The sequence below is a fragment of the Morus notabilis genome, unplaced genomic scaffold (assembly GCF_000414095.1).
Source record: "Morus notabilis unplaced genomic scaffold, ASM41409v2 Scaffold751, whole genome shotgun sequence".
In the NCBI taxonomy this organism is placed as follows: domain Eukaryota; kingdom Viridiplantae; phylum Streptophyta; class Magnoliopsida; order Rosales; family Moraceae; genus Morus; species Morus notabilis.
In genome coordinates, this window is record NW_010366875.1 from 10,635 (window position 1) to 23,726 (window position 13,092).

The following is a 13,092-nucleotide window of genomic DNA, read 5'->3' on the forward strand; positions in this document are numbered from 1 at the left end:
GGTGCCACGGCACTACTAAACCATCGTTGGCGCTATGGTGGTAAGCAGGCAATGTCTTGGCACTACAAACTGGCGCCAAAGTGCCACCCATTCTGTCCACTTCATGCTTTTTCCTCCGTTTTGGGACATTTTAAATTCGCAATCATTCTTTGACTTTTAAAACACCTACAAAACATAAAATCATAATTAAAACACAAAAATACTTAAGAATCAAGCAAAGAAAAATGGGAAAAATAATTGGAAAAATATATAAAATTATGCACTTATCAATATTCACAAATTAAGTAAAATAATTGAAAGCCAACCTAATGCAAGCACCTTGCATCCAGAGTTTCATAAAAAATTAAAAAATAAATAAATATCAAGAAGAGCTTCTATAAGGCTCGCATGTATATAAATATTGAAATACCTTCTAGGTTTAAATAGTATTTGATTACAGGACACGAAATTTAAATAGTTTCTTATATAATATTGGAAGACTGCGTTCAAAAGTAAACTAAAAAAATATCAAAATTACTAGATTCAAAAGTAAATTTAAAAAAAAAGAATAAAGTCTAAATATTTGTCAATATTTTGCTGAAATTTCCACAAAATTTCAGCAAAATTTCCATGATATTTTATCATTTAACCCCACATTTTTCAAAGTGGGAGAAATTCAAACTCTGAGAAACTATAGGAATTTTTAAAGGTCAAAAGCAAAGTGAAGATAACCTTAAATTTCAAGGGACATAAGTGCGAATAATGCAAAGTCCAATTAGGATTTGACCTTCTTAGAACCACATGAGAGCACTTGTTATTTTTGTATTTGGCCTTGACAAAAAATGGAACAAAGGAGACAAAGTGGGAGGAATTCAAAAGTTAGAGCAGTACAATAGGAACTTTAGACTTTAGGAGGTAAAATATGAGTGACCCTAAAATTCTTTAGGATATAGTACGGTAGGAACTTTAGACTTTAGGAGGTAAAATATGAGTGACCCTAAAATTCTTTAGGATATAGTACGGTAGGAACTTTAGACTTTAGGAGGTAAAATATGAGTGACCCTAAAATTCTTTAGGATATGGTTCGCCCTAAATATAAACATCTACTACAAAAATGGATAAGGAAATCTTGACATATCATGGGGAGCACCATTGGTCAGGATTCGAACACTGCAACTCTCAAGAGCAGCCGAGCAAAACAACAAAGGGCCAAGAGCACCATAAGTGAAAGTACATCTATTCACCGACACTGAGATCCACGTGTCGTTGCTATCATCTACCAATGTCGTAACACACATCTTCTATGGAGATGCAACACCATGACGATCGAAACCCGTAAATTGTTAAAACACCAAAGGCAAAACAAGGGTACGACAACCATAGCACCACTTTCGCCGTCGAGCAAAACTCCTCCAACTCTCCCTACCTCCAACTCCGTCACAACAAGGGTATGGCAACCATCCCCCTTACGTCACAACCCAGCCCCAATAGCCATAAAGTCGAACCCTAACACACACACACATAGAGAGAGGGAGGGAGAGGAAGAGACGCAAACTATACACTAGTAGAAATAGTATTTTAGACGTAATAACCATCATTAAAACCTATAACAACAGTTTAAAAACCGATTGTCTTATCCACAGTCGTTAAATGTCAAGTACTTTAAACGAGGGTTACCGTTGTATAATATGCGCATGAAAGTCCAACAAAAGCACTTTAGACGATGGTTTTTATGAAATCTATCTCTAATGTGGCAAGTTTAATGACGATTTTTATAAAAATCGTCGTCTAATGTGTCACTTTTAACAATGGTTTTTAGAAAAACCTTCATCAAAAGTCTTAAATTTTTTTTTTTTTTTTTAAAATCATATTAACACAACACTATTTCTTGAATTGTTCAAACAACATCTTCATCAAAATATTATTCACAACACAAATTTCATAAAGACAACAACACAAACTAAAAAGGTCAAAGAAACTTATTTCAAATACTCCTCACATATATTAAATTAAATATTCTCAAAAAAACTTAACAAAGTGTCTACAAAATAAGAATAACAAAAAAATCAAAATAAAAAATATAAATCTAAAAAAAATTGATTACAACAATAAAATATTTAAGCATTCTAATATACTCTGATTCCAACGGTTATGATAGTATTATGAATATGGTCGTTGGGGTTGGGCGGTGACGGGGGCGGCGACGACAATAGCATTAGGATGTGGTAGCTATGGTTTAGAGATCAAAAAAATTGTGGGAGAGATGAAGTAGATTTGGAGGAACAACTTCAAGGCTTGGGAGGGGAATGAATTAGAGAGAATAGGAAGGAGGAGAAGAGAGAGAAATAACTTAGAGAGAAAGAATAGATGGGAATTTAGAGAGAAGGAATTTGAGAGAAAATTTTAAGAGTTTATATTACAAAGAAGATGGAAGAGAGTGTTTGATCAATTATAAAAGATGAGAGAAAATTCAAAAACTTTTGGAAAAAGAATGAGCGGGAAAAAGTGCTCCACTTTTTTTTTATAAAATAAATCATCGTCTAATATGCGTGTACAAATTTTTGAAACACAGAAATCTCCGTTCCGCGTTTTTTAAGCACATTAAACCACAGTTTTCTAAAAATGCCATTAATTAAGCGTCGTCTAATATACTATTTATAGTAGTGACATTTAACTAGAAGTTACCATCGGCTCTACAAATTTTAATTTTTATTAAACAAAAGATTGGGTTATTAGAAGTGTTAATCCTAAACTATAAACATTATAATATTTCGGATCCTGAACATTAATTTTTGGAACAATATTCCATGGACTTTAATTTTTTGGTAGTTTTTGTTGGAAAAATAGCTTGTTAAGCCATTTTAAAGGCCCATTTTGAGGCCCATATTCGGATGGGGCCCAGTAGGTTTTTGGGACGGGTCTCGATGGATTTGCGTTCTCCGCCGCGAGGAGATCGAAATCGAGTATTCATACACTCAAAATGGATTTTGAGTGAATGAGAAATTGATGGTCTAAGTATGTCACTTGGAATGGTAAATGTAGATGAAAATTACAAAAATCTCACATTGGCTAGGAGTGAAGCCAAGGTGGTGTTTATAAGTGATTGTACTTTGAAGCCTAAGTAAGCATGTATACTAGAGAGGCTCTCTCACGCACAGGGGGGTGTGAATCACGGTCCCGGCGGGTTTGGGGCCTAATGTGTGCGGACACGACTGCTGGACCGAAAAACCTGCTCCTTCCGAGCTTACTTTTGCAATTTTTATTTTTGCTTCAGCCAAGACCTTCCAGCTTCCAGCCGTTTGGCCTTAGCATAAAGGTATGCTTAATGGCTGGTAAATGAGTATAATGGGGGCAAACCGAATTAAGCCAAGGTTAATACGCTTTTAAGGCTTTAGTTTTCCATCATCAAAAACTGAATCTATGTGCAATGTGTGGCTGGATTCATCATGAGAATTTAGGCCGTTTTGCTCCATAATATTGCAGAGTAATGGCTATTTTTAACACCATTAATCCGGGATTAAATCTGGGTTGTAACACCCAGATTTTAGAGCCTATATAAGGACCATACTCCACATGAATAAGGACACCTCCACAGAGCATTCTCATCTCTCTCTCGTCTCTTGTGTTTTCCAAATTTCTTTGTGTAGTTCTTGTTGTTCGGTTTTGGTGATAGAGGAAAGATCCATGGGAATTCAGGCCGTTTTGCTCCATAATATTGCAAAGTAATGGTTGTTTTTAACACCATTAATCCGGGATTAAATCTGGGTTGTAACACCCAGAGTTTGGAGCCTATATAAGGACCATACTCCACATGAACAAGGACACCTCCACAGAGCATTCTCATCTCTCTCTCGTCTCTTGTGTTTTCCAAATTTCTGTGTAGTTCTTGTTGTTCGATTTGGTGATAGAGGAAAGATCCGGTTCTAGTTCGCTGGACGGTTCCAATAGTGCATCGAGCTACCGTCGTTGTCGTTGCATCCTGGGAGACGGACGTCCAACGTAACCTCGAGCACTCGAAGGAGGAGACAAATCTGTTTTAAGGAGAGCGTGGTTCGCGTGCCTCGACATTCATACAATTCCAGTTAGAAAGGTTGAATTAGCATTGTAAAATTTCCTTTTTGATCTTGCTATAGTTTTGATCTTCTTTGTATTATCCATATTTCGTCTAACAGTTTTAGCCCCTAATACTAAAATTGAGGAGATATCTTTATTGCATAATATCTGAAATTTTTTCATAAATAATTATATTAAAGTATACAATATTTTAATGTCAATGTGTGTTAACAGTAGTGGAGAAAACATTTTCCACATACTTTACCTATTTCTATAAAATTTTAAGTTATGATACACTAGACACATGATTACCTTTGTTAAATTACAGAAATCTTTGTCAATTTTAGTGTAAGAGACTAAAATTACTAAAAAATTGATACTCATAACTTAGGAACTAACAGTGCTAATAACCTTTAATTTTTTTTTTTTTCAATTGATCTTTTCTATTTTTAGAACCCACAAAAGTTGCCTTTTGCATTTGAAAACTTTGTTCCAATTTCATCCTCGTGCATTTTGTGGATGAAAAATATTGAACATAATTAATGTAAGTATTTTTCTATAAGATTTGAAATCATAAGTATTTTTCTATAAGATTTGAAATCATTCTCAATTGATCTTTTCCATTTTTAGAACCCACAAAAGTTGCCTTTTGCATTTGAAAACTTTGTTCCAATTTCATCCTCGTGCATTTTGTGGATGAAAAAAATTGAACATAATTAATGTAAGTATTCTTCTATGAGATTCGAAATCATCATATAAACATATAATCATTATTTAAAAAAAAATTATGTAAATTTATCGTCGTAAATATAGAACTGAATAGAAAAAAAAAATCAAAAAATAAAAGCAAAAAGTTTGAAGTATTTTTTTTTTTTTTTCCTTTTTTTCTTCCAGTTGGAAACATCTTTTGGTCTTTCAATACTAGTATATTGGTGGTGTATTCCAAATTATTCAAATAAGGTTCTCTTTTAGTCGGTAAGTCTTCATGATATTTAAGATGGCAAAACTTTTCGAACAAACACGTGGACTTTAATTAGCAATATAGGGCTAACGTCCAGCCATGCTTTAAGAGCAACAAAATATCCAGATATGTATGACTACTAACCAGCTTATAAATTGTTTTTCATTTTCTATTGTTAACTATTTACGTAGTCAAAATTAGAAAAATATTTGTGATGGAAGTCCACATGGTAAAGGACATTCAAAATATTATGTATGAGGTCAAGAAGGGACTCACAGCCTTTATATAAGTTTGGATTTTCAGAATTTTAACCGACGTAAAACAGTAGTAAATATTATCGAAATTAAAAACTGATATCAAAAAGTTTATAGCTTGATGGGAAAAGGTTCCTCAATATTTGCATTTGGTCAAGGGATTGTTTCCTAGGAATTGCAAAATTGCATCCCATGCATTTCCTAGATCTAAGGTTTGATGCTTAACATTTGCAAAACTCATTAATTATTATTATTATTTTTTAAAGTATAACAATGGTCAGTGGGTTCAGTTTAACTGACCATCGGAACTGACAACCAAACCACCAATCATATGGGCGGTTCGGATAACAGACTACAGGATGTGGAGAAAGAGGAGGAGGAGGAGGAGAAGGAGGAGATAAGACAAGACAATTGATAAATAAAACTAAATAGAATTACAATATTTAAAAAAGAAAATAAACACTAATAGTTGAAAAATATTATATTATTTTATATATCAAATGAAGATTAAAATTAAGTTGGCGTATGAGAGGGTTAAATTATGTATTATGAAAATTATATCTATCAAAAGATAGATTTTTAAATTTTTATTAGGGCACTATTAATTGGTGGGGTACTAATGAATTTTTGGAGTGCAAATATAACTACTTAAGAAAAAAAATGAGTGAAAAGCTTAAGCACAAAACCGATTGGTCCAATCCAATTCAAATCGTCCTATATCGAATTGGGTTGAGTTTAGATGATGCATTAATAATTGGATTGGATCGGATGAAATTTAATAAAAATCGATCTTACTGAATTTGATTGTTTCTATTTTATCAATTGCAACTTTTAAGAGAAATATAGTTTACGTCAGTACTCCTACATCAATTATTTATATATATATATATAACAATAATATCAACCGTCCGAAACCACATTTAAATGTGATGTCAGCCAGCCCCATTTGAGAAATAAGGAGAACCGTAGTCCATACGTACAGTAGTCACTAATAATCGCACATATTAATTTCGTAGTCAAACTGTGGAAATGATTGACAACGATATGAAACGGCCGTAACACAAAAACAACTATTGTACATGAAGCCACCAAAAGAGTGCCATATTGACACTGATGCTATTATCACCAAGCACATGGAATGTCGTGACAAAAATCAATTGCGCACACACAAAAATAAAGCTGATAATATGAGTCACGATACGACTTAAAAATAACACGAATTATCACGTCTATACAAGAGTTCTCTCCATCAATTCGAAACACAAATAAGTAACAGAAATAATTTGCATGTATCCAAACTAAGTGGGGTCACCTTTCTGCCGACCTTGTTTGGTCTTTTCTTTGAGGAAACTTCCTGGAAATTGCACTTCAAAAATCGAAGTGGTCCTTTCTATTGTCGTTTGTTTACATAAACCGCCAGGCAAAGTCGACGTCATCCAGATTTTCAGTTGTCACCAGAGATAACAATAGTTGATCAGAGTAGTTCTCCAACAGACAGTTACATTTGATGTATAAAATAATCATATCTGTCTTCTGAGTATTGATTAATTACTACTAGTTTACATCATGAACAATACTATTTTGAGCATTAGACGTAGTTTAAACCAATGTTTAAATGGTAAAAAATCTATTTAATTACCATTATTGATATTCAAAAATTGATCAAAACAAACGAAATTGATATGAAAATTACGATATAAAAATTGATTAAAGCAAACAAATATATAATAGTGATTTGTCATCTGGAGAAAAAACTAATGATTATTTTGATACTATGCTATATATAGACCCGTTTATTTTACTTATTCGAGTTCTGTTACAGTAAAAAAACTCTCACAAACAGTCACATTTAATATTTTTGTTATAATAAAAAGTTCTCACATAAAATCAAATCTCAACTCGAATGAGTGAACTAAATAAGCCTATAATTCTCTTCCTGATTTTCTTACTCGAGAATTTGTACAAGGAAGATAAATATCTCCAAAACAAAAAATGAAGAAATCGTTACCGAAAAAAGAAGAATCTTCTTCCGGAGTGAAGAAAATTCAAAATGTTTTGCTTTAAATCTACCAGCTAGTATGTCTTTAATAGCCACATGAACAAATTCAATCTAGTAATGTCATATGTGTCCTGCAAATTGTGGATAATATTGGCGAACTGACTAAAACAACTAAATCAAAACAGCTATTTTTTAACATGAATATTTCACTTTATAAAGGCATTAGTGCCGTAGATTCAGCTAATTGAATGGATATATACAAAAAAAAAAAAAAAAAAAAAAAAAAAAAAAAAAAAGTAGAGAGAGAGAGAGGAGGGAAAAAAAAAAGAATGGCGGGGTCCACTTCTTGTCACACCTAGCAAACGGCTTGACAACATTATTATAAAACATCATCGAAAAAATTTGTAGTCTGTTGATCTCTCTCTCTCTCTCTATATATATATATATATATATTGTCAGAAAACACGTGGAGGACCATATAACATATCAGCTAGCAAGGAATTTCCATAGAGCAAAAAGTTGAAACGACAAAGCACGTCAGCACGTAAAGACAAAAAATCATGCAGTGACATTCATCTTACCTCGTGCTAGTCCATGCAATTATATAGGCTCGTGAGGAGTTATACGTCCAAATATCAGCCGCACAAACCAACTCAAAAAATCTGTTGAAGTTGATAGATGAAACTTCCACGAAGGTGCAAAATATACAGATTCTATGGTCAGAAATGAAAAAAATATAATAAACAAAAGAGTTTTTCTATGTTGTTATGTCCTTAATTGATTAATTTTATTTTTCAGTGTTGTTAGTCCTTAATTTAGTAATAATCATTTTATTTTTTAAGGTATGTCCGGTCCTTATATCTAAAAATTAATGACGATATTCTTCTTAAAGTTTACGAAGGTAATTATGTTTTTAACACTTTCAAATTTCACAACTAAGTGAGGTGTTATGTACATCTTCTCTGGCCCCTCAAAAACCTTGAAAAATCAGTAGATCTCTGCCTATTATAATGTGCATGTATTTGTAAAACTAACTAACTTTAAGCTGTTACATGATAGGAATCGATTAATATCAAAACTTTGCTGTCAACTTTAGAGAATTTAGAGTTAAATTTTGTCAATGCAAAATAAATATTCATGGAATAATCAGACTAAAAAATTAAAACTAATTCATCAAAACAGCACCAATAATATAGGGTATAATGACGCCAAAAGCTTAAATAAAAAAGAATTTATATGTGGAGCAAAATTAGTAAGGATCCGTGGATGCTTGGCTAGCTAATATATATAGACAGAGAAATTGATATACCAAACCAAACTGGGAGTACAGTTTTTTGAAGTGATAATGTGTATAATATATATATACATATATACCAAAAGAAGCAAAAGAATATGTATATAATATATATATACATATATATATATATGCATCTGTGTATATATGTGCGTGTATTCATGTGCTTAAGTATCTCTTTGTACCTTGAAAAGCCCTTTTCTGTTAACCAATTTCTGACCCCTCAGCAACTAGCAGCCACGTGCTTTGACATAATTAACGATGGAGATAATTTCTTCACTGTAAAAACCAGCAAAAGATTTAAAAAAATAATAATAATGAAAAAGATGTTTCAGCTGAAAGAAATAGAAGTTAACTGTGAAAACATGACCATTTATTGTGTGTGTGTGTGTGTTATATTGTATGTGTGTAAATATGCGTACTGCACCATGTCTGGTTATAAACTTCTGATGCTTCATGTGGGAGCATGGATGGCCATATATAAAGATGATCTCTATTAAGTTTGTAATTGAGAGAAAACAATGCAAGAAAGTTGGAGTAAAAATTGGGGAATAATAAATTCTAGACTAATATTTAATTTGAGTATGCATAAGACGAAATGAAAAAATGGCAACAAATACAGTGTGTGTTTCCATACATACACACACACACACACACATACATATATATATATATATTTATGTATGTATATGTATATATATGCGCGCATAACTAAAGTTAGAATAATAATTGCCAAACACTTTTAGTAGATCGGCTTGGAATGTTTACTGTGAATTAGAGTACGGACTTTGAAATCGAGAGACTCGAGAGATCAAACAAAAGAGTCATGTTAATTTGGTCATAATTATACAAATATAATTTCTACTGCATTTATAACCTACTAATTTTATGGTGTGTGTACGTACACACATGTGACTATTTTAAGTTAAAGACAATGGAAAAGGAAGTAGAACTTGAAACGGGGTTTACATTAATAGTGAGAGAGAATTTTGCAGGGAAAGTTAATGATGCAGTAAAAAATATAATATAATACATTGTTAGTAACACAATACATATATTATAATATGTAGTAAAAAGCTCACATCTTAGTGCTGTAAAACTGTTGTGGATACCAACGAATAAGCATGCTCTACTATGCAGCAGGAACATATATTTTAATTGCGTTTACGTCCATGCAGTGGTAGTCAATTTCAAACATGGCGTAAACAAGTAGAAGACCATCTTCAAAGAGAAGTTTCCATATTGGAGACGCAAGAAAAGAGTTACAGACATTATATAGCAAGAAAACACATTGCAAGAGCGTATGCGGATTTGGAATTGGCAATCTTATATGCATATATATAAGCAGCTGAAACAGTAATATTGGCTTGTGATTCTTCTGTGCCAACGGAAATTTCTTTCTACCTTCGCAACTTTGGCACTTTGTGTAAAGCCAGAGATATGCTTCGCCAATGTTTGATCAGCTCTTTTCTAGTGTTAACGAGGTCAATTTTAAAGATGTTTGTATATCAGTCACACGTGTTTATGAATGTACAAACTATCCTTTCATTCATGATGATGCTGGTATATCTGATCTCTCAAGCAAAAAATAAATAAGTAGATAAATAGAGACCGAATTTATTGCACTGATCAAATATTGGCGATATAATATTGGAACATCTGTACTGTGTGGGAATATACATCTTCAACTGTACTGCCTTATAATTATCATTTAACTGTGTGTGTATATATTTATATCTATATATATAGCTAATATAATCTTGGCTGGCTTATGGCAATTCAGATTATTTATATATTTTTCGAGAAGATCTCAGACTACGGACAAATTAGCCTCGCTAGCCCTAAATAAATAAAACTTTGATTGGAGATTGAAAAGAATTCTACAGATAAACTGATTTTTTCAAGTTCTTCTCACTTGGGTTTTTTCGTTCATGCACTATTTTCTCTTTGTTCGGATTTTAATTTGGTTCAAATTTTTTTCCATTGTGAGGTTCTAATGAGGCATCCTTTCATAGATCCTCTGAGTGTGATTTATTTTTTATTTTTTATTTTCTTTAGTTTTCTGTTATGCTTTCTGGAAATATTCTTTTTGTTTTTCCTTTCTTTTAATAATAGTTAGAGTTGGTTCTTAGTGTAGAATGGACGGTTAAATGTGCCAATTTAATTAGAATGTTTTAGGATGAACACAAAACATTCTATACTAAAAAAGTTAGAAATTAATTTATGCGTAAATTTCACGGGACTTTCTCTCATATGTTAACATAATGGTAGGTTAAGTTTTTGTTCATCAATTCTGCATAAAATCAAGTAAAAATTAAAAAGTACACAAATCCAATAGTTAAAAAACTTAATCTACTGGTACACGAGGCATACCGGAGAATCTCCTAAATTCCACTGGCTTTTTTAATATTGTATGTAAATACCGATTACTTAAATAAACTATATTATATTTATCAAGTAGCTAGAGAGATCTTGTCTGCTCTCTACACAAAATGAAAGAAGAAACACTACTAAAATTTGGGCTATGTGCGACAAAAATATTTGTGACGACAATTGTCGTCGCAAATAAATAAATATTTGCGGCGACATGTCGTCACAAAAACATTCGTAAAACTGAAAAATATTGTCGTCGCTAAAAATCTCACACGTCGTCGCAAATATTTGCTTGGCAGCAGATCTTGTCTAGCGCGAACTTTTAGCGCCAAAATAACATTATTTGTGACGACATATCGTCGTAACAAATTAACTATTTACGGTCACATGTCGTCGTAAAAACTTTCGTAAAACTGAAAAATGTTGTCGTCGCAAAAAAACTCACACGTCGTCGCAATATTTGCTTGGCGGAAGATCTCGTCTGGTGCAAACTTTTAGTGCCAAAATAACATTATTTGCGACGACAAATGTCGTCGCAACTAATCAACTATTTGCGACGACAAATGTCATCACAAATAAAATTTAATTTATTTATTTTCCCCCGAGCAAAAAAGATTATTTTGGCGGGTGACACAATTTTTTTGTGACGACGTTAATGTGTGTTATCGCAATAAGTGATTTTGTATTCCCTCAATAAAATAAAAGGCAGGAAAATTGGGCGTGTCTCCAAAAATTATTTGCAACGACATTATAGGTGTCATCGCAAATAATAATTCCAGAACCTTCCTTCTACAACATGTGTCATCGCAAATAATGTAGGTGTCGTCGCAAATAATTTTAAGTTATATTTGTGACGACCAGTCGTCGCAAATATTCTTTTCTGTCGTCACAAAAAACTCTGCTATATGCCCACGAGTAGAGCCTCTTCCTCCATTTTTTTCGATCAGCTTCTCTCTCTCTCTCTCGGCCTCTCACCGGTTTTCGCCGGTTTTCTGACCCCAACCTCTCAAAATCTCCTTATATTCTCTTCAAAATCAACAAAATTATAAGTTTCATTTGTTTTTTCATCCAAAAAACCCCAAAATCTCACCGTCAAAGTCCACCGCCGCCGCCGCCTTTTGCCCCCGTTTATCTTGCCGTTTTTAGTGAGTTTTTTATTATTTGAATTGTGTATAATTATGGATTTTAAATCTTGAAGTTTAATTTATAGATTTTAGAATTAGTATATAATTTGAAATTTGGATTATAGATTGAATTTTAGATTTTGAATTTTGAGATTGTTGAAATTTTAAGATTATAATTTGATTTAAGTTGAGATTAAAAGTTTTGATAATTGTTCGGGGTGGCACATCTTGCAGTTATGGTGTGTCAAAATCTTTTAAAAGTTATTTTTTACAGGTTTGAATTTTTGAATAATAAGAAAAATATGTAGTTATGATGCCGAAACTTTATTAAAACCTATTAATTTTAAGAATTTAATTAATAATAATTAATTATATTAATATAGACAAAATTAAAAATTAATTATAAACATTATGAGTGGAATAATAAAAAAATAAATTGTTCATAAAATTTGATAAAACTTATAAATTGAAACATGACATGTTAAACCTTTATGAACGTGATTATATAGTCACAAGAAAACATGAAGTATGATTAGATGTGTTATTATTTTTATAGTTAAGATGCCAATTGGATACATTCGTAGTGACGACGAATAGAACCAAAGTAGTTAGCCAGGTATTATGTTTTCTTACTTTTGATTACTTGGTTTCTTTAATATTAAGTATGTTACTAATTCATATATGATCATTACTAAAATAATTATTAACCATGGCAATCAAAAGTGGTCTAGCTTCCATAGTAGAAAGTCATACTCGCAGTGTCGTTTCGATAAGGCAATTTTAATTTGCATACTTGTTAAGTTTTTTCACTTTAGCTTAATAATTATTCTAACACGTTCAACTTGATTAGGGAAATCCCGAGACCCATGAGCTAGGATCATTAATTGACAATTGGGGTGGCATGCACCGTCATGGGCAGAATTTTGTCAACCCGGACTCAAAACAGGCATTTGTACATAAATTTTAAAATTATTTCTTTTTTCATATTTAACATAACATATTATACTATTTTTATTCATTTTTATTTCCTTTACCTCTGCAGGCTCAAATGGAGA

General features: G+C 32.2%; 1 long non-coding RNA gene across 2 annotated transcripts; it reads right to left on the reverse strand.

Annotated features, from left to right (window-relative positions):
- Positions 1 to 7,833: 7,833 nt before the first annotated feature.
- Positions 7,834 to 9,836, reverse strand: LOC112094121. Of its 2 annotated transcripts, none has more exons than XR_002903374.1 (3): positions 9,623 to 9,836; positions 8,726 to 8,819; positions 7,834 to 7,930 (listed from the first exon to the last, which is right to left on the reverse strand). It is a non-coding gene; the product is annotated as an uncharacterized LOC112094121 (long non-coding RNA). The 2 variants fall into 2 exon arrangements; XR_002903375.1 differs by having other exon boundaries at positions 7,836 to 7,908.
- Between the last annotated feature and the right edge of the window lie 3,256 nt (positions 9,837 to 13,092).